Below are 20,671 nucleotides of genomic sequence, written 5' to 3'. Positions count from 1 at the left end.
AGAAAGATGTTTGTCAGGGTTGTATCCTTTCACTATATTTATCCAATCTCTATGCTGAGCAAATAATCAGAGAAGCTGGACTATATGAAGAAGAATGGGGCATCAGGAGTGGAGGAAGACTCATTAACAACCTGCATTATGCTAATGACACACCTTGCTTGCTGAAAGTGAAAAACACTTGAAGCACTTACTGATGAAGATCACAGACCACAGCCTTCAGTATGGATTACACCTCAACATAAAGAAAACAAAAATCCTAACAATTGGACCAATAAGCAACATCAAGATAAATGAGGAAAAGATTGAAGTGTCAAGGATTTCATTTTACTTGGATCCACAATAAACACCCATGGAAGCAGCAGTCAAGAAATCAAACGACGCATTGCATTGGGCACATCTGCTGCAAAAAACCTCTTTAAAGTCTTGAAAAGCAAAGATCTCACCCTGAGGACTAAGGTGTCCCTGACCCAAGCCATGGTGTTTTTGATCACTTCATACGCATGCAAAAGCTGCATGATGAATAAGGAAGGCTGAAGAAGAATTGACACCTTGGAATTGTGGTGTTAGCAAAGAATATTGAATATACCATGGACAGCCAAAAGAACAAACAAATCTGTCTTGGAAGAAGCACAACCAGAACGCTCCTTAGAAGCAAGGATGGAGAGACTACAGCCCTCATACTTAGGACATGTTATCAGGAGGAGTCAGTCCCTGGAGAAGGACATCATGCTCGGTAAAGTAGAGGCTCAGTGAAAAAGAGCAAGGCCCTCAAGGAGATGGACTGACACAGTGGCTGCAACAATGGGCTCTAGCATAGCAAGGATTGTGAGGATGGAGCAGGCCTGGGCAGTGTCTCGTTCTGTTGTACGTAGGGTTGCTATGAGTCAGAGCTACTTAAAGTACCTAACAACAACAATGGAAACCCTGGTGGCGTCGTGGTTAAGTGTTACAGCTGCTAACTAAGAGGAAAGCAGTTCGAATCTGCCAGGTGCTCCTTGGAAACTCTGTGGGGCAGTTCTACTCTGTCCTATAGGGTCGCTATGAGTCGGAATTGACTCGACGGCACTGGGTTTGGTTTGGTTTGGTTTGGTTTGGTTAACAACAACAATAACAAAAATTATTAGCTGAAGGAGTCCTGGTGGTGTAGTGGTTAAGCATTCAGATGCTAAGCAAAAAGTCAGTAGTTGGAAGCCCCCAGCCCCTCCTTGGTAGAAAAATGTGGCAGTCTGCTTTTTAAAAATAATAGCCTTGGGAACCTTTTGGGGAAGTTCTGCTCTGTCCTACAATATCGCTATGAGTCAGAATGTAGTTGACTGTGAACAGGTTTTAATTATTAGCTATGAGACACTAGAAACAAAATTCAACTTCTCTGAATCTCAGTTTCCTTTTCTGTAAAATGGGGGTAAGTAAACCTGCTTGTGGTGTTCATGTGAGATTAGCTGTAATGATGTGTGGAACAAGTGTCTGTCCCATTGCCTGGCATAACAGAGACCCCTTAAACAGCAGAGATAAAATCACCATCATGTCTGTATAAAATTAAAAATATTTGAAACTATGTGGTTTAATAAAAACATCAAAAATATGATGAAAATATCAGTCTGAATAATGCACAGCATATAGACCAAATAGTGACTTCTTTTGCTAATATTGGCATCCACTTTCCATTTTCCAGTTCACAAAAGTCTAGGGCCCTGTGTTCACTCTGTATATTGGCATGAAGCCCACAGTGGTGTTGCATGGGTATGATGCAATTAAGGAAGCCCTGGTTGATCTGGAAGAAGAGTTTTCTGCAAGAAGTCATTTTCCAATAATTGAAAGAGCTAATAAACAATTTGGTAGGTGTTTGTGTTGGTCTATTGGGCAGGGGTAATGGCAAGTGGGGTAGACTAGAAAACAAAGATTGAAGACTTGCTCAGGCAGCACTTGGCCCATCCACATGGCTGCTTAGGTCAGAGTCCCCTTCTTTGCCAAGGATCTCCTACTTAATTTATCTTCTTCCTCCTGGTAGGGGTAGCTTTCAGCAATGGAAAGACATGGAAGGAGATGTGGCGCTTCTGCCTCATGACACTGTGGAATTTTGGGATGGGGAAGAGGAGCATTGAGGAACGCATTCAGGAGGAAGCTCACTGCCTAATGGAGGAGTTGAGGAAAACCAAAGGTAGGTGATTCTTTACTCAGTAACACTGACCTTAACAGATGGCTCTTTTCTCTATTGGGGTCCTTGGAAACATTTCAGGGGAGGCCAAGTCTTTCCTTGTTGTGTAGGCACTATCTGCCCACCAGTGGAGGAGGGTGGGTTTGAAGCAGAGAACATGGGGGAGCTTGTGTATCTGTGCTGCGTGTATGGGGGCATGATTTTGTACACAGTGTGGCTATAAAAGGCTCTTTTAATCTTTGTCTTCAAATGAAAGTTATCAAGATAGAAGGTTTTGAGTCTCATTTTCTTAGAGTTAAAAAACAATATTTTGCCCCACCATAATTGCAAGTTACCTATTCCAGAACATTTTACTGAGGAATTCTTGTCAAGTGGATACTGTGGGTATGAACTCATCACATGCCTGTGGACCATGAAGCAAGGAGTTTTCGCTTTCCCTTCATCGGACTCCATGCTATGGTCAACATGACTGACAAGTTTGAGGGTTTCTGCCAAGGCCCAGGCCTGCGGTTCTGACCGGGCATGATGCTGGTCGATGGTTTTCATCGCCTAACAACAACAAAAACGAAAGCTGTTGCCATTGAGTAGTTTTCAACTCAGCGATTCCATGGGACAGAGTACAACTGCCCCATAGGGTTTCCAAGAAGTGGCTGGTGGACTTAAATTGCTGGCTTTTTGGTTAGCAGCCCAACTCTTTGCCACAGTGCCAGCAGGGCTCATTTCATTGCCTAGGCCTTTCTTAGTGCAACCTTTATCAATTGAGATTCCCTGTAAACATAGGGTATTTTAAAATTATTAGCATGAACTATTAATGTTACTCTCTGCTAAGTGTATTGATAATTTGTATTTTAAGAAAATGTATGGTGTGGTATGGCAGAATTCTATAAAATACACAAATATCAATTTATAAAATTATTTAAGTAGATTTCAATTCTTATTAATAGCTCTTTGCTCTATCCTCTCTAATGATAAGCTAGTTCTGTTTGTCTTTGCTTATCTTTGCTCCATAATTGGATTTTGGGTAGGAACATTTATGTTATTTACCTCCCACCGTCAGCTCTTCTGACCTATAAAATATGTGTCACAATAAGAGTGGTTTCCAACTTTGATTCCAAATTACCCTGGAATTTTTTTTTTTTTTTTTTTTACTTTAGATGAAGGTTTACAGAACAAACTAGTTTCTCATTAAATAGTTAGTACACACATTGTTCTATTGACGTTGGTTAACAACCCCAGGACATGTCAACACTCTCCCTTCTCAACCTTCGGTTCCCTATTACCAGCTTTCCTGTTCCCTCCTGCCTACCAGTCCCTGCCCCAAGGCTGCTGCACCCCTTTACTCTTGTTTCGTTTCACGGGCCTGTTCAATCTTTGGCTGAAGGATGAACCTCAGGAGTGATCTCATTACTGAGCTGAAAGGGTGCCTGAGAGCCATACTCTCAAGGCTTCTCCAGTCTTTGTCAGGCTAGCAAATCTGGTGTTTTTTTTTTTTTGAGTCAGAATTTTGTTCTACATTTTTCTCCAGCTCTGTTCAGGACCCTCTATTGTGATCCCTGTCAGAGCAGTCAGTGGTAGTAGCCGGGCACCATCTAGTTGTACTGGACTCAATCTGGTGGAAGCCATGGAAGATGTGGTCCATTAGTCCTTTGGACTAATCCTTCCCTCGTATTTTTAGTTTTCTTCATTCTTCCTTGCTCCCAAAGGGGTGAGAGCAGTGGGATACCCTAGATGGCCACTCACAGGCTTTTAAGACCTCAGACACTACTTATCAAAGTAGAATATAGAACATATTCTTTATAAACTAAACTACGTTATGCCAATTGAGCTAGATGGTCCTTGAGATCATGTTCCCCATAGCCCTCAGCCAAACAATTTGGTCCCTCAGGGAGTTTGGATGTGTATGGAGCCACCATGACCTTGCCTTGTACAGGTTGTGCTGGCTTCCCCAGTATTGTACAATGTCTTACCCTTCACCAAAGTTTCCACTTATCTATTGTCTATTTAGTGTTTTTCCATCCCCACCCTCCCTCATAACCATCAAAGATTGTTTCATTTTTTTGTAAACCTTTTCATGAGTTTTTATACTAGTGGTCTCATGCAATATTTGTCCTTTTGTGATTGACTTATTTCACTCAGCATAATGCCCTCCAGATTCATTCATGTTAGGAGATGCTTCACAGATTCATCGTTGTTCTTTATTGTTTCTTAATACTCCATTGTATGTATGTACCACGGTTTGTTTATCCATTCTTCTGTTGGTGGACATCTAAGTTGTTTGCATCTTTTTGCTATTGTGAAAAATGCTGCAATGAACATGGCTGTGCATAAGAGTTCCTATCTCCTCACAGCCTCTCCAACATTTGTTATTTCCTGTTTTATTGATTCCTGCCAGTAATGCCAGGGTGAGATGGTATCTCATTGTGGTTTTGATTTGCGTTTCTATCATGACTAGAGATTATGAGCATTTCCTCATGTGTCTGTTGGCTGTTTGAATGTCTTCTTTAGTGAAGTGTCTGTTCGTTTCCTTTGCATTTTGTAATTGGGTTATTTGTCTTTTTTGTTGTATAGGTTTTGGGTTTTCTTGTAGATTTTAGAGATTAGGCCTTTATCTGATTCGTAATAGCCAAACATTTTTTCCCAGTCCGTAGGTTCTCTTTTTACTCTTTTGATGAAGTCTTTTGATGAGCATAAGTTTTTAATTTTTAGAAGATCCCAGTTACCTAGCTTATCCTCTGGAGCTTGTCTGTTGTTGGTTGTGGTTTGTATCCTGTTAATGCCGTGTATTAGGGCCTCTAGTGTTGATCCTTTGTTTTCTTCTATGAACTTCATAGTTTTTGGTTTTATATTTAGGTCTTTGATCCATTTTTCAGTTAGTTTTTGTATATGGTGTGAGGTATTGGTCCTGTTTCATTTTTTTTTTTTTTTTTTGCAGATGGACATCCAGTTTTACCAGCACCATTTGTTAAAAAGACTATCTTTTCCCTATTTGATAGACTTTGGGCCCTTGTCAAAGATCAGGTGATCATAGGTGAATGGATTTACATATGGGTTCTCAATTCTGTTTCATTCGTCAATATATCTGTTGTCGTACCAGTACCAGGCTGTTTTGACTACCATAGCTGTATAGTGTAGGTTCTAAGGTCAGGTAGTGCAAGTCCTCCTACTTTATTCTCCTTAATAGTCCTTTACTTATCCAGGGCTTCTTCCCTTTCTATATAAAGTTAATGATAAGTTTTTCCATTTCTTTACAGAATGTTGTTGGTATTTGGATCTGTTTTGCAGTGTATTTGTAAATCGCCTTGGGTAGCATTGTCATTTTCACAATGTTGAGTCTACCTAACCATAAGCATGGTATGTTTTCCCATTTAGGTAGATCTCTTTTGGTTTCTTGCATTAGTGTTTTCTAGTTTTCTTTATATAGGTCTTTTACATCTCTGGTTAGATTTATTTGCAAGTATTTTATTTTTTTAGGAGCTATTATAAATGTTATTGTTTTCCTGATTTCCTTTTCATCATTTTCTTTACTGATGTGTACGAATTCAACTGGTTTTTGTATGTTTATCTTGTATCCTGTGACTCTGCTGAATCTATTAGTTCCAGTAGTTTTCTCATGGAGTCTTTTGGCTTTTCTATATATAGTATCATATCATCTGCGAATAGGGAGAGTTTAACTTCTTCATTAACAATTTGGATGCCCTTTATTTCTGTTTCTCACTTTATTGCTTTAGCTAGGACTTCCAAGACAATGTTAAATAGGAGTGGTGATAAAGTGCATCCTTATCTTGTTCCTGTTCTCAAGGCGAATGTTTTCAGCCTCTCTCCATTAGGAATGATATTGGCTGTTGGTTTTGCATAGATACCCTTTATTATGTTGAGAAATTTATTGAGAGTTTTTATCAGGAATTATTGTTGGACTTGGTCAGATGTCTTTTTTGTGTTGATTGAGATGATCATGTGATTCTTTTCCTTCTTTTTATTGGTGTGGTGGATTACACTGATTGATTTTCTAATGTTGAACCATCCTTGCATACATGGTATGAATCCTACTTGGTCATGGTGTATTTTTTTTTTTTATATGATGCTGAATTCTATTGGCTGGAATTTTGTTGAGAATTTTTGCGTCTGTATTCATGGGAGATATTGGTCTATAATTTTCTTTTTTATGGTGTCTTTGCCTGGTTTTGGTATCAGGGTTATGCTGGCTTCACAGAATGAATTTGGATGTATTGCTTCCTTTTTTATGTTCTGAAAGAGTTTGATAAGCACTGGTATAAGCTCTTCTCTGAATGTTTGGTAGAATTTTCCAGTAAAGCCATCTGGACCAGGGTTTTTATTATTATTATTATTATTATTGTAAATTATCCTGGATTTTAATGACTTCTTTCAAATGAAGGGAAAGGTTGAAAATTAAAGTTTAGTTTTGAAGCGCACACATACAAATGTTTTCCAAAAGATTCCCAAATATCCCCAACGTCTAACTAAAATACTACTTTCCTGAAAGCTTAGATCCCTGCAGAGCTTTGGGTTTCAATGATAGAGGAGAAGCTAGTTGCACAGGCTCCCTATTATTTGAAGTTCTATTTTGCATTCACAATATTTTTTATTCAATTCACCCTTAATCACATCTATAGATAGGAGTTGGGGACTTTTTACATACAAAATTTATAGTTCATTTGATTAGAATAGTTTAATTTTATAAATCCTCAACCAAAAACTAATAAAACACTTCCTCTGCTTTAAATTCTTTATCTGTAAAATGATGGACTTGACCTAAATAGTGGTCAGATTTTAAAATTTGCTGTAACATAGTTATTGGGTAAATGGCTATTTAGAGCAATATCCTACAAGTTCACAAGAGGAAGAGCCTGGAAAAAATTCAGTTACGGGGCTTTTTGGATATGAACCCAAAATAGTCCTTGAGTAGGGTTAATTGAGATTCATAGAGGTGCATAGGGTTTCCAAGGCTCTCTCTCTCTGTGTATATATATACATATATATGTGTACCTCTTAAGCAATTCTTTTTTAAAAAATTTTGTTGTGCTTTAGGTGACAGGTTACAGCACAGATTAGCTTCTCTTTCCAAAACTTATTACACAAATTGTTTTGTGACATTGGTTGCAATCCCAGTAATGTGTCAGCACTCTCCCACTTCTACCCCGGCTTCTCCGTGTCTGTTCTGTCCAGTTTTTCTGTTCCTTTCTGCCTTCTTTTGTTTGATTTTGGGCAGGTATTGCCCATTTGATCTCCTATACTTGATGGAACTAAGGAGCACATTCTTCACGTGTGCTATTGCTTGTTTTATAAGCCTGTCTAATCTTTGGCTGAAAGGTGGACTTCAGGAGTGGCTTCAGTTCTGAGTTAGCAGGGTGTCTGGGGGCTATAGTCTGGAGAGTTCTTCCAGTCTCTTTTAGACCAGTTAAGTCTGGTCTTTTTTTTCGGAATTCGAATTTTGTTTTATATATTCACCTGCTCTGTCCAGGGCCTCTATTGTGATCCCTGTCAGAGCAGTTTGTGGTGGTAGCCTGGTACCATCTAGTTCTTTTGGGCTCAGGCTGGTGGAGGCAGTGGTTCATGTGGTCTATTAGTCCTTTGGACTAATATATTCCTTGTGTCTTTGGATTTTTTCATTCTCCTTTGCTCTGATTGGAATGGGACCAATAGATGTGTCTTAGATCGCTGGTCACAAACTTTTAAGACCTCGGACACTACTCATCAAAGTAGGATGTAAAACATTATCTTTATGAACTATGTTATGTCAATGGATCTACATGTGCTCTGAGACTGTGGTCGCCAGTCCTCAGCCCCAATAACTTGGTCCCTCAGGGTGTTTGGATGTATCTAGGAAGTGTCTATGTATGACTTTACCTTGGTCAAGTTGTGCTGACTTCTCCTGTATTTGTGTTGTGTCTCCCTTCACCAAAATTAACATTTGTCTATTATCTACTTTTTTTTTTTTATTATCTACTTAGTGATTTCCCCTCCGTATTGCTCTCCTCTCTCATAATCATCAAAGATTGTTTTTTTCTGTGTATAAAACTTTTCTTGAGTTTTTATAATAGTGGTCTCATATAATATTTGTCCTTTTGTGATTGAGTTAATTTCACTCACCATAATGCCCTCCAGATTTGTGCACATTGTGAGATGTTTCAAGGATTCATCATTGTTCATTATACTGTGTAGTATTCCATTAAGTGTATGTATCATAATGTGTTTATCCATTCATCTGCTGATGAGTACTTAGGTTGTTCCATCTTTTTGCTATTGTGAATAATGCAGGGATGTATACCATTATGGGGCTATGTTGCCACATCTTTCTCCCACAGAGTGGTTGGTGGCTTCAAATCACTGACCTTCCCATTAGCAGCTGAGTATTTAACCACTGTGCCACCAGGGCTCCTGATTGGAGATGATGGGTACTAATTCCTAGATCAGGAAAAGATTCCCTTTTCCCCAACAGAAAGGAAGAAATAAAAGAACTCCATTTAGTAATTTAACTTTTTCATTTTTTTTGCCCTACATATCATATAAGTATGAAATGAAAACTTCTCCTTTTATTTTTTGTTAGGCAAACTATCTTCTTAGAATTTCTGTTTGTATGTGCAAAAAAAAATTTTTTTTATGTGTTAACCTTCCTACTCACACTGCATGCGATGCTGTTTTTTAAATTATTTTTTACATTTGCTCTTTAAAATACTTGAAATCACCTGTAAACACTCTCTTTAATCTTTCCTTCTGCTGTTTCTACAGATGATTCCTTTAACTATTCTGTATACATAAGAAGTGTTGAGGTCCCTAACTATCTTCTTCATTCCCTTATCAATGTTTTATTGTCAGCAGACTTTGCAGACAGGTGTAATTCTACCATCATAACTTTGATTATTGTTGCTGTTGGTGTGGGCAACCTCATGTATGATACAAAGAAAGCTTGGCCAGTGTGTCAGCACATCTCATTGAGGGTTTTCCTCATTTTGCTGACCCTCTGCTTTACCAAACATGATGTCTTTATTTAGGGATTGGTCTTTCCTGATGACATGTCTAAAATAAGCAAGACAAATTCTTGCCTTCCTCACTCACAGGAGCAAGCATTCTGCTTGTGTTTCTTCTAAGACCGGCTTATTCATACTTCTGGCAATATGTAGTACGTTCAGTACTGTTTGGCAATACCCCAATTTCAATGTATAAATTCTTCTGTCTTCTTTTTTCAATGTCCAGCATTTGCATACATATGAGGGGATTGAAGAGATCAAGGCTTGGGTCAGGATCACTTCAGTCGTTAAAGTGATATCTTTGCCATTTAGAAATTTAAAGAACATTATTAGGTTTTTAAGGAAATGGTGTCTGAATTTTTTTTTGTTTTACCCTCTAAAATTATAGGCACCTTGATTTAGAATGGCGTAAATAAATGCAAGGAAAGTGAATGCAGTACTGGGAACATCATTATTAATCTAGGAAGTAAGGAACAGTCAATTCAATTGGAAGAGATTGTAGGCATGCTGAGTATTTGGCTGACAAGGAAATTTCTAGGTAGATGTTGCTCCAAACTTTCTAAAGTTATTGCAGCGACAGAGTTTTATATGTATATTTTAATGGTGTTTTTCATGTTTCCAATTCTTTAGCCTCACCCTGTGATCCCACTTTCATCCTGACCTGTGCTCCCTGCAATGTGATCTGCTCCATCATTTTCCAGAAATGTTTTGATTATACAGATCAGAATTTTTTGAATTTGATGGAAAAATTAAATGAAAACCTCAGTATCCTGAGCTCCCCATGGATGCAGGTGAGGCCAAGATCCTTCCTCTGGCAAGTGCAAAATTATATAAGGGACCAAGCTGTGAAATGAACATTTGAACATAAAAATACTGGCCAGAGCATAGCAACCTGGAGTGAACATCTGGGAAATATAGCCAACCTCTTTATTTTACACAGAGGACAATGAGTGATCAGAATATACAGTTCTTTTCAACCCCATTGGCTCCTTGCACCTCCTTTTTTCTCCTAAGCCCCAAAGCTCAGTTTCCATAAAGTACTATGGTGACTGCCCAAAAAGCATGCCTGTAGCAGTCATTGCAGATTCAAAGCCCTTGTTGAAAGGCTTCCATTACCAATAAGTCTTGCCCTTCATTTGATATGTAATAACTTATTCATCAAAAAACTTGGCAGAAATATTCTAACTTAGCATATCAAAGAAGGAGAATGTATAGGACTACAGATGAGACTAAGATAAGGTTGATTATGCTACATTTGGGCTCCTAGATGACAAAATGATTGGGTTTACAGGGTATAAACCATAAACAATCATCACAATTTTACCCTCTGCTTAGCTGGCATATCCTGCACCCTGCCTAGATGACACTCGTGTGCTCTTAGAGAACTCATTTAGCTGCTCTGGTGTACAGGTATTGAGCCACAAAATGTTGAGTTGGGTTTCATTGTATCATGAAAATCCTCCCAGTTATAAAACCATGAATCTATTTCTATTTCAGCTTGATAGAAGTGGAGGCAGCCATGAGTAGATTTGTGCTCTATATCAATCAGGTTGCTTAGACTTCTTTAACCTCCTCTGTCCTCATCTATAAAATGTGAATCATAGTAATTCATGCCATTTGTAATTCACAGTTGTAGAAAAGTATTGATATAAAAACAAATGAGATGCTTGAGGGATGGGGCCAAGATGGCGGAATAGCCAGATGTTTCCTGTGATCCCTCTTACAATGAAGACCCAAAAAACCAAGTGAAATGATTAAATTTATGACAAGCTAGGAGCCCTGGACATCAAAGGCAAAGTTAGAAAATGGACTGAGTGACAGGAGGAGACAGAGGCAGTTCAAAAGTGGAGAGGAGTTGCCATACCTTAATCGATGGGATCCCTGAAGCACCACTCCCAGGAGTGGCTGTGGCAGGTTGGTGGTAGTGTTTGGCCACAGTTTCCTCAGGGAGAAGCACCCAGCTGCACAGCCTACTCACATCTCTGGAACCAGAGAAGAATGGTGCTCTCAGCAAATCTAAGTACTTACGTATATTTTACTGTGTCCCCCACTTCCAAGCCAGCTTCGGTGGCTGTTGATTTCCCTGGGCCTGAGATAGGCCCATGTGAGTATCCTGAGCCATGCTTCTGGGTTTGGAGAAGGAATAAATTCACAACAGGGGGAAAGGTAATTTGCCAGCTCCACAGACCTGGGAAGCTCAGGACAGAAGTGGTTCCTGTCCAGGCATAAATGGTCTGTAGACTTTGAATACCTTTCCCCCCAGCATGAACCTGTGTGGGCCTACTTCTGGAGAATAGGCCCTTGCTGGCAGACTGCAACAGTTTAAGTTGTGTGGTAGAGAGGTGGGTGTTTGATATTTGACACCGCTTTGCCTGTTAAACAGGGTCCTCACCTGCCCACATCAGGGGCATAAGGACTGGTGACTCCACTCAGTTTACCCAGCCACTTGTGACAGGGGCCCAAGAATAACTGGGACCTCCCAGTCCTTACAATCAAAAGCACTGGGTGCCCATGGTCTGTCTATGCAACCCACCCACCTGTATGCTCTAGGGAATGGGGACGATCTTTCCTCAGAGATACTCGGGGGACAGTTCTCAGCCCCCTGCCTTGTTCAGAGCATGACCCCTGCTGCAACCAGGTACTGGTATCTACACCAATCACCCTTGCCCCACTAAGACTGTAAGACAGAGCTTGTACAACACACTTGATGACCAGCTACCTGGACACCTGAGCTGAACACACAAGAAAAGTGAATGAACTCATACACTCATATACCTGATAACAGTTCTAGCCATCTGGTGACAGTAAGTCGGAGCTCCAAAGGTGAAAATAATCCTGCTACCTAACTCAAGCAACCCATTTGGGCATATGAAAACAAAACAAAGCAAGACACTAGGATACAGTAAGCAAATATAAAATAAACTAATAAAATAACTTATAGATGGCTCAGAGACAACAGTCAATATCAAACCACATGAAGAAACAGACAATGATTGCTTCAACAATCTCTCAAAACAGAGAATCAAAGGATCTTCTGGATGAAGGTGCTTTCCTGGAAATACTGGATGCAGAATTCAAAAGCTTAATATATAGCACTCTTCAAGACATCAGGAAGGAGATCAGGCAATATGCAGAACAAAGCCAAGAAACACAAAGATAAAACAGTTGAAGAAATTAAAAGATTATTCCAGAACGTAATAAAAAATTTAATAAGCTGCAAGAATCCATAGAGAGACAGCAATCAGAAATTCAGAAGATTAACAATAAAATAACAGAATTAGACAACTTGATAGAAAGTCAGAGGAACAGAATAGATCAAGTGGAAGGCAGAATTGGTGAACTTGAAGATAAAGGACCTGGCTCCAAAGTATTTGAAGAAAACTCAGATGAAAGAATTAAAAAAAATGAAGAAACCCTAAGAATCATGTGGAACTCTATCGAGAGAAATAACCTATGAGTGATTGGAGTACCAGAACAGGGAGGGATAACAGAAAATACAGAGAGAATTATTGAAGATTTATTGGCAGAATACTTCCCTGATATCGTGAAAGATGAGAAGATATCAATCCAAGATGCTCATTGAACTCCACATAAGGTAGATGTTAAAAGAAAGTCACCAAGACATATTACAATCAAACTTGCCAAAACTAAAGAGAGAATTTTAAGAGCAGCTAGGGATAAATGAAAAGTCATCTACAAAGGACAGTCAATAAGAATAAGCTTGGACTTAAGAAACCATGCAGGCAAGAAGGCAATGGGATGACTTATATAAAGCATTGAAGGAAAAAAATTGCGAGCTAAGAATCATATATCCAGCGAAACTGTCTCTTAAATATGAAGGTGAAATTAGGACATTTCTAGATAAACAGAAGTTTAGGGAATTTGTAAAAACCAAACCAAAACTACAAGACATACTAAAGGGAGTTCTTTGGTTAGAAAATCAGTAATATCAGGCATCAACCCAAGACTAGAACACTGGACAGAGAAATCAGATGTCAACAGAGAGAAATAAAAAAAATAAATCAAGATAAAAAAAACACTCAAAACAGGGAAACAGAGATGTCATTTTGTAAAAGAAGACAACATTAAAATAATAAAGAGGGACTAAGAAATGTAGTCATAGATCTTTCATATGGAGAGGACGACAAGGTGATATAAAGAAATAAAAGTTAGATTTAAATTTAGCAAAATAGGGGTACCAGGGAGCCAAGGTGGCGGACTAGGCAGACGCTACCTCGGATCCCTCTTACAACAAAGACACGGAAAAACAAGTGAATCGATCACATACATAACAATCTACAAACCCTGAACAACAAACACAGATTTAGAGACGGAGAACGAACTAATATGGGGAAGCAGCGATTGTTTCCAGAGCCTGGAGCCAGCGTACCAGTCAGGTACGGCACAAGCACAGAGACCTGCTCCACCCCCCTGAACTAACCCCGGGAGGGGGACCAGCTGGTTCCACAGGTGTCGTGGGACGCAGCCGGTAGGAGAAGTCCCCGGGAGGCAGTGACTGGTCTTGGAGCAGAAAGAGCAGCATCCGAGCAGGGGAACCGTCCCACAGGGATTTGGACTGGACTCAGGTACGCCATAAACACGGAGAGTTGCTCCACCGCCCTGAACTAACCTCGGGAAGGGGACCAGCCGGGTCGCACGGGCGGCATGGCACGCAGCCGGTAGGAGAAGTCCCCGGGAGGCAGCGACTGGTATTGGAGTGGGGAGAACAGCATCCCAGCCGGGACACTCGGTTACAGCACAAGCAAGGGGAGCTGCTCCACCCATCTGAACTAACCCCGGGAGGAGGCCCAACTGGTTCTCGGAGGCGGCACGGCCACGCGGCTGGAAGGACGAGAAGTCCCCGGGAGGCAGCAACTGATTTTGGAGTTGAGAGTGCACCGTCCCAGTAGGGGAGCCTTGACGCTGGGCGTGGGGCTGGAAGCGGAGGATCTGACGGTGTCTCCAGTGGGCCAGACCCCCCGGGGGCAATCTCCACACAGCCAGCACACATAGGTGACGCGCCCGCGGGAATCTGAGATATAATAGTCATTCCAAGCAAGACAAGCAACTCTGGCTATACTCTGAGGTGCTACTCTCCTATCTCTCTGTTTCCTCCCCCACCCTCCCCAGGCGGCTTCATTAACATCTGGATAGCCTGAGCCAGAGGGAGAACTCTGATAGGGATCTGACTGCATTTTTTTTTTAGCAGATTTTCTGGAAAAACTAGTTTCCCAGTGATGGCTCGGAGACAACAATCCATATCAAACCACTTAAAGAAGCAGACCGTGACAGCTTCTCCAACCCCCCAAACAAAAGAATCAAAATCTTTCCCAAAAGAAGATACAATCTTGGAATTATCAGATACAGAATATAAAAAACTAATTTACAGAATGCTTAATGATATCACAAATGAAATTAGGATAACTGCAGAACAAGCCAAGGAACACACTGATAAAACTGTTGAAGAACTCAAAAAGATTATTCAAGAACATACTGGAAAAATTAATAAGTTGCAAGAATCCATAGAGAGACAACATGTAGAAATCCAAAAGATTAACAATAAAATAACAGAATTAGACAACGCACTAGGAAGTCAGAGGGGCAGACTGAAGCAATTAGAATGCAGACTGGGACATCTGGAGGACCAGGGAATCAACACCAACATAGCTGAAAAAAAATCAGATAAAAAAATTAAAAAAAATGAAGAAACCCTAAGAATTATGTGGGACTCTATCAAGAAGGATAACCTGCGTGTGATTGGAGTCCCAGAACAGGGAGGGGGGACAAAAAACACAGAGAAAATAGTTGAAGAACTCCTGACAGAAAAGTTCCCGGACATCATGAAAGACGAAAGGATATCTATCCAAGATGTTCATCGAACCCCATTTAAGATTGATCCAAAAAGAAAAACACCAAGACATATTATCATCAAACTCACCAAAACCAAAGATAAACAGAAAATTTTAAAAGCAGCCAGGGAGAAAAGAAAGGTTTCCTTCAAGGGAGAATCAATAGGAATATGTTCTGACTACTCAGCAGAAACCATGCAGGCAAGAAGGGAATGGGACGACATATACAGAACACTGAAGGAGAAAAACTGCCAGCCAAGGATCATATATCCAGCAAAACTCTCTCTGAAATATGAAGGCGAAATTAAGATATTTACAGACAAACACAAGTTTAGAGAATTTGCAAAAACCAAACCAAAGCTACAAGAAATACTAAAGGATATTGTTTGGTCAGAGAACCAATAATATCAGATATCAGCACAACACAAGGTCACAAAACAGATCGTCCTGATATCAACTCAAATAGGGAAATCACAAAAACAAACAAATTAAGATTAATTAAAAAAAAAAATACATATAACAGGGAATCATGGAAGTCAATAGGTAAAAGATCACAATAATCAAAAAGAGGGACTAAATACAGGAGGCATTGAACTGCCATATGGAGAGTGATACAAGGCGATATAGAACAATACAAGTTAGGTTTTTACTTAGAAAAATAGGGGTAAATAATAAGGTAACCACAAAAAGGTATAACAACTCTGTAACTCAAGATAAAAACCAAGAAAAACGTAACGACTCAACTAACATAAAGTCAAGCACTATGAAAATGAGGATCTCACAATTTACTAAGAAAAACGCCTCAGCACAAACAAGTATGTGGAAAAATGAAATTGTCAACAACACACATGAAAAGGCATCAAAATGACAGCACTAAAAACTTATTTATCTATAATTACGCTGAATGTAAATGGACTAAATGCACCAATAAAGAGACAGAGAGTCACGGACTGGATAAAGAAACACGATCCATCTATATGCTGCCTACAAGAGACACACCTTAGACTTAGAGACACAAACAAACTAAAACTCAAAGGATGGAAAAAAATATATCAAGCAAACAATAAGCAAAAAAGAAGAGGAGTAGCAATATTAATTTCTGACAAAATAGACTTTAGACTTAAATCCACCACAAAGGATAAAGAAGGACACTATATAATGATAAAAGGGACAATTGATCAGGAAGACATAACCATATTAAATATTTATGCACCCAATGACAGGGCTGCAAGATAAAGAAATCAAATTTTAACAGAACTGAAAAGCGAGATAGATACCTCCACAATTATAGTAGGAGACTTCAACACACCACTTTCGGAGAAGGACAGGACATCCAGTAAGAAGCTCAACAGAGACACGGGAGATCTAATTACAACAATCAACCAACTTGACCTCATTGACTTATACAGAACTCTCCACCCAACTGCTGCAAAATATACTTTTTTTTCTAGCGCACATGGAACATTCTCTACAATAGACCACATATTAGGTCATAAAACAAACCTTTGCAGAATCCAAAACATCGAAATATTACAAAGCATCTTCTCAGACCACAAGGCAATAAAACTAGAGATCAATAACAGAAAAACTAGGGAAAAGAAATCAAATACTTGGAAACTGAACAATACCCTCCTGAAAAAAGACTGGGTTATAGAAGACATCAAGGAGGGAATAAGGAAATTCATAGAAAGCAACGAGAATGAAAATACTTCCTATCAAAACCTCTGGGACACAGCAAAAGCAGTGCTCAGAGGCCAATTTATATCAATAAATGCACACATACAAAAAGAAGAAAGAGCCAAAAGCAGAGAACTGTCCCGACAACTTGAACAAATAGAAAGTGAGCAACAAAAGAATCCATCAGGCACCAGAAGAAAACAAATAATAAAAATTAGAGCTGAACTAAATGAATTAGAGAACAGAAAAACAATTGAAAGAATTAACAAAGCCAAAAGCTGGTTCTTTGAAAAAATTAACAAAATTGATAAACCATTGGCTAGACTGACCAAAGAAATACAGGAAAGGAAACAAATAACCCGAATAAGAAATGAGAAGGACTACACAACAGAACCAAATGAAATTAAAAGAATCATTTCAGATTATTATGAAAAATTGTACTCTAACAAATTTGAAAACCTAGAAGAAATGGATGAATTCCTGGAAAAACACTACCTACCTAAACTAACACATTCACAAGTAGAACAAATAAATAGACCCATAACAAAAAAAGAGATTGAAACGGTAATCAAAAAACTCCCAACAAAAAAAAGCCCTGGCCCGGACGGCTTCACTGCAGAGTTCTACCAAACTTTCAGAGGAGAGTTAACACCACTACTACTAAAGGTATTCCAAAGCATAGAAAATGACGGAATACTACCCAACTCATTCTATGAAGCCACCATCTCCCTGATACCAAAACCAGGTAAAGACATTACAAAAAAAGAAAATTATAGACCTATATTCCTCATGAACATTGATGCAAAAATCCTCAACAAAATTCTAGCCAATAGAATCCAACAACACATCAAAAAAATAATTCACCCTGATCAAGTGGGATTTATACCAGGTATGCAAGGCTGGTTTAATATCAGAAAAACCATTAATGTAATCCATCACATAAATAAAACAAAAGACAAAAACCACATGATCTTATCAATTGATGCAGAAAAGGCATTTGACAAAGTCCAACACCCATTCATGATAAAAACTCTTACCAAAATAGGAAATGAAGGAAAATTCCTCAACATAATAAAGGGCATCTATGCAAAGCCAACAGCCAATATCACTCTAAATGGAGAGAACCTGAAAGCATTTCCCTTGAGAACGGGAACCAGACAAGGATGCCCTTTATCACCGCTCTTATTCAACATCGTGTTGGAAGTCTTAGCCAGGGCAATTAGGCTAGACAAAGAAATAAAAGGTATCCGGATTGGCAAGGAGGAAGTAAAGCTATCACTATTTGCAGATGACATGATTATATACACAGAAAACCCTAAGGAATCCTCCAGAAAACTACTGAAACTAATAGAAGAGTTTGGCAGAGTCTCAGGTTATAAAATAAACATACAAAAATCACTTGGATTCCTCTACATCAACAAAAAGAACACCGAAGAGGAAATAACCAAATCAATACCATTCACAGTAGCCCCCAAGAAGATAAGATACTTAGGAATAAATCTTACCAAGGATGTAAAAGACCTATACAAAGAAAACTACAAAGCTCTACTACAAGAAATTCAAAAGGACATACTTAAGTGGAAAAACATACCCTGCTCAAGGATAGGAAGACTTAACATAGTAAAAATGTCTTTTCTACCAAAAGCCATCTATACATTTAACACACTTCCGATCCAAATTCCAATGTCATATTTTAAGGGGATAGAGAAACAAATCACCAATTTCATATGGAAGGGAAAGAAGCCCTGGATAAGCAAAGCACTACTGAAAAAGAAGAAGAAAGTGGGAGGCCTCACCTTACCTGACTTCAGAACCTATTATACAGCCCCAGTAGTCAAAACAGCCTGGTATTGGTACAACAACAGACACATAGACCAATGGAACAGAATTGAGAACCCAGACATAGATCCATCCACGTATGAGCAGCTGATATTTGACAAAGGACCAGTGTCAATTAACTGGGGAAAAGATAGCCTTTTTAACAAATGGTGCTCGCATAACTGGATATCCATTTGCAAAAAAATGAAACAGGACCCATACCTCACACCATGCACAAAAACTAACTCCAAGTGGATCAAAAACCTAAACATAAAGACTAAAACGATAAAGATCATGGAAGAAAAAATTGGGACAACCCTAGGAGCCCTAATACAAGGTATAAACAGAATACAAAACATTACCAAAAATGATGAAGAGAAACCCGATAACTGGGAGCTCCTAAAAATCAAACACCTATGCTCATCTAAAGACTTCACCAAAAGAGTAAAAAGACCGCCTACAGATTGGGAAAGAATTTTCAGCTATGACATCTCCGACCAGCGCGTGATCTCTAAAATCTACATGATTCTGTCAAAACTCAACCACAAAAAGACAAAAAACCCAATCAAGAAGTGGGCAAAGGATATGAACACACATTTCACTAAAGAAGATATTCAGGCAGCCAACAGATACATGAGAAAATGCTCTCGATCATTAGCCATTAGAGAAATGCAAATTAAAACCACGATGAGATTCCATCTCACACCAGCAAGGCTGGCATTAATCCAAAAAACACAAAATAATAAATGTTGGAGAGGCTGTGGAGAGATTGGAACTCTCATACGCTGCTGGTGGGAATGTAAAATGGTACAACCACTTTGGAAATCTATCTGGCGTTATCTTAAACAGTTAGAAATAGAACTACCATACAACCCAGAAATCCCACTCCTAGGAATATACCCTAGAGATACAGGAGCCTTCATACAAACAGATATATGCACACCCATGTTTATTGCAGCTCTGTTTACAATAGCAAAAAGTTGGAAGCAACCAAGGTGTCCATCGACGGATGAATGGGTAAATAAATTGTGGTATATTCACACAATGGAATACTACGCATCGATAAAGAACAGTGACGAATCTCTGAAACATTTCATAACATGGAGGAACCTGGAAGGCATTATGCTGAGCGAAATGAGTCAGAGGCAAAAGGACAAATATTGTATAAGACCACTATTATAAGATCTTGAGAAATAGTAAACCTGAGAAGAACACATACTTTTGTGGTTACGAGGGGGGGAGGGAGGGAGGGTGGGAGAGGATTTTTTATTGATTAATCAGTAGATAAGAACTGCTTTAGGTGAAGGGAAAGACAACACTCAATACATGGAAGGTCAGCTCAATTGGACTGGACCAAAAGCAAAGAAGTTTCCGGGATATAATGAATGCTTCAAAGCTCAGCGGTGCAAGCGCGGGGGTCTGGGGAACATGGTTTGCAGGGACTTCTAAGTCAATTGGCAAAATAATTCTATTATGAAATCATTCTGCATCCCACTTTGAAATGTGGCGTCTGGGGTCTTAAATGCTAACAAGCGGCCATCTAAGATGCAGCAATTGGTCTCAACCCACCTGGAGCAAAGGAAAATGAAGAACACCAAGCCCACACAGCAACTAAGAGCCCAAGAGACAGAAAGGGCCACATGAACCAGAGACCTACATCATCCTGAGACCAGAAGAACTAGTTGGTGCCCGGCCACAATCGATGACTGCCCTGACAGGGAGCACAGCAGAGGACCCCTGAGGGAGCAGGAGATCAGTGGGATGCAGACCCCAAATTCTCATAAAAAGACCAAACTTAATGGTCTGACTGAGACTGGAGGAATCCCGGCGGCCATGCTCCCCAGACCTTCTGTTGACACAGGACAGGAACCATCCCCGAAGACAACTCATCAGAAATGAAAGGGACTGGTCAGCGGGTGGGAGAGAGACGCTGATGAGGAGTGAGCTAATTATATCAGGTGGACACTTGAGATTGTGTTGGCAACTCTTGTCTGGAGGGGGGATGGGAGGATAGAGAGAGAGGGAAGCAGGCAAAATTGTCAAGAAAGGAGAGACTGAAAGGGCTGACTCAAGAGGGGGAGAGTAAGTGGGAGTAGGGAGTGAGATGTATGTAAACTTATATGTGACAGACTGATTGGATTTGTAAACGTTCACTTGAAGCTTAATAAAAGTTATTAAAAAAAAAA

The 20,671-nt window shown here is 39.5% G+C and overlaps 1 pseudogene; it reads left to right on the top strand.

Annotated features, from left to right (window-relative positions):
• The first annotated feature begins 467 nt into the window (after positions 1-467).
• Positions 468-20,671, top strand: part of LOC100673176 (cytochrome P450 2C42-like) — a 46,728-nt pseudogene continuing 26,524 nt past the window's right edge.

This window comes from Loxodonta africana, chromosome 16 (assembly GCF_030014295.1).
Source record: "Loxodonta africana isolate mLoxAfr1 chromosome 16, mLoxAfr1.hap2, whole genome shotgun sequence".
In the NCBI taxonomy this organism is placed as follows: domain Eukaryota; kingdom Metazoa; phylum Chordata; class Mammalia; order Proboscidea; family Elephantidae; genus Loxodonta; species Loxodonta africana.
The sequence above is the reverse complement of the archived record's forward strand: the minus strand, read 5'-3'. Positions and strand labels throughout refer to the sequence as shown.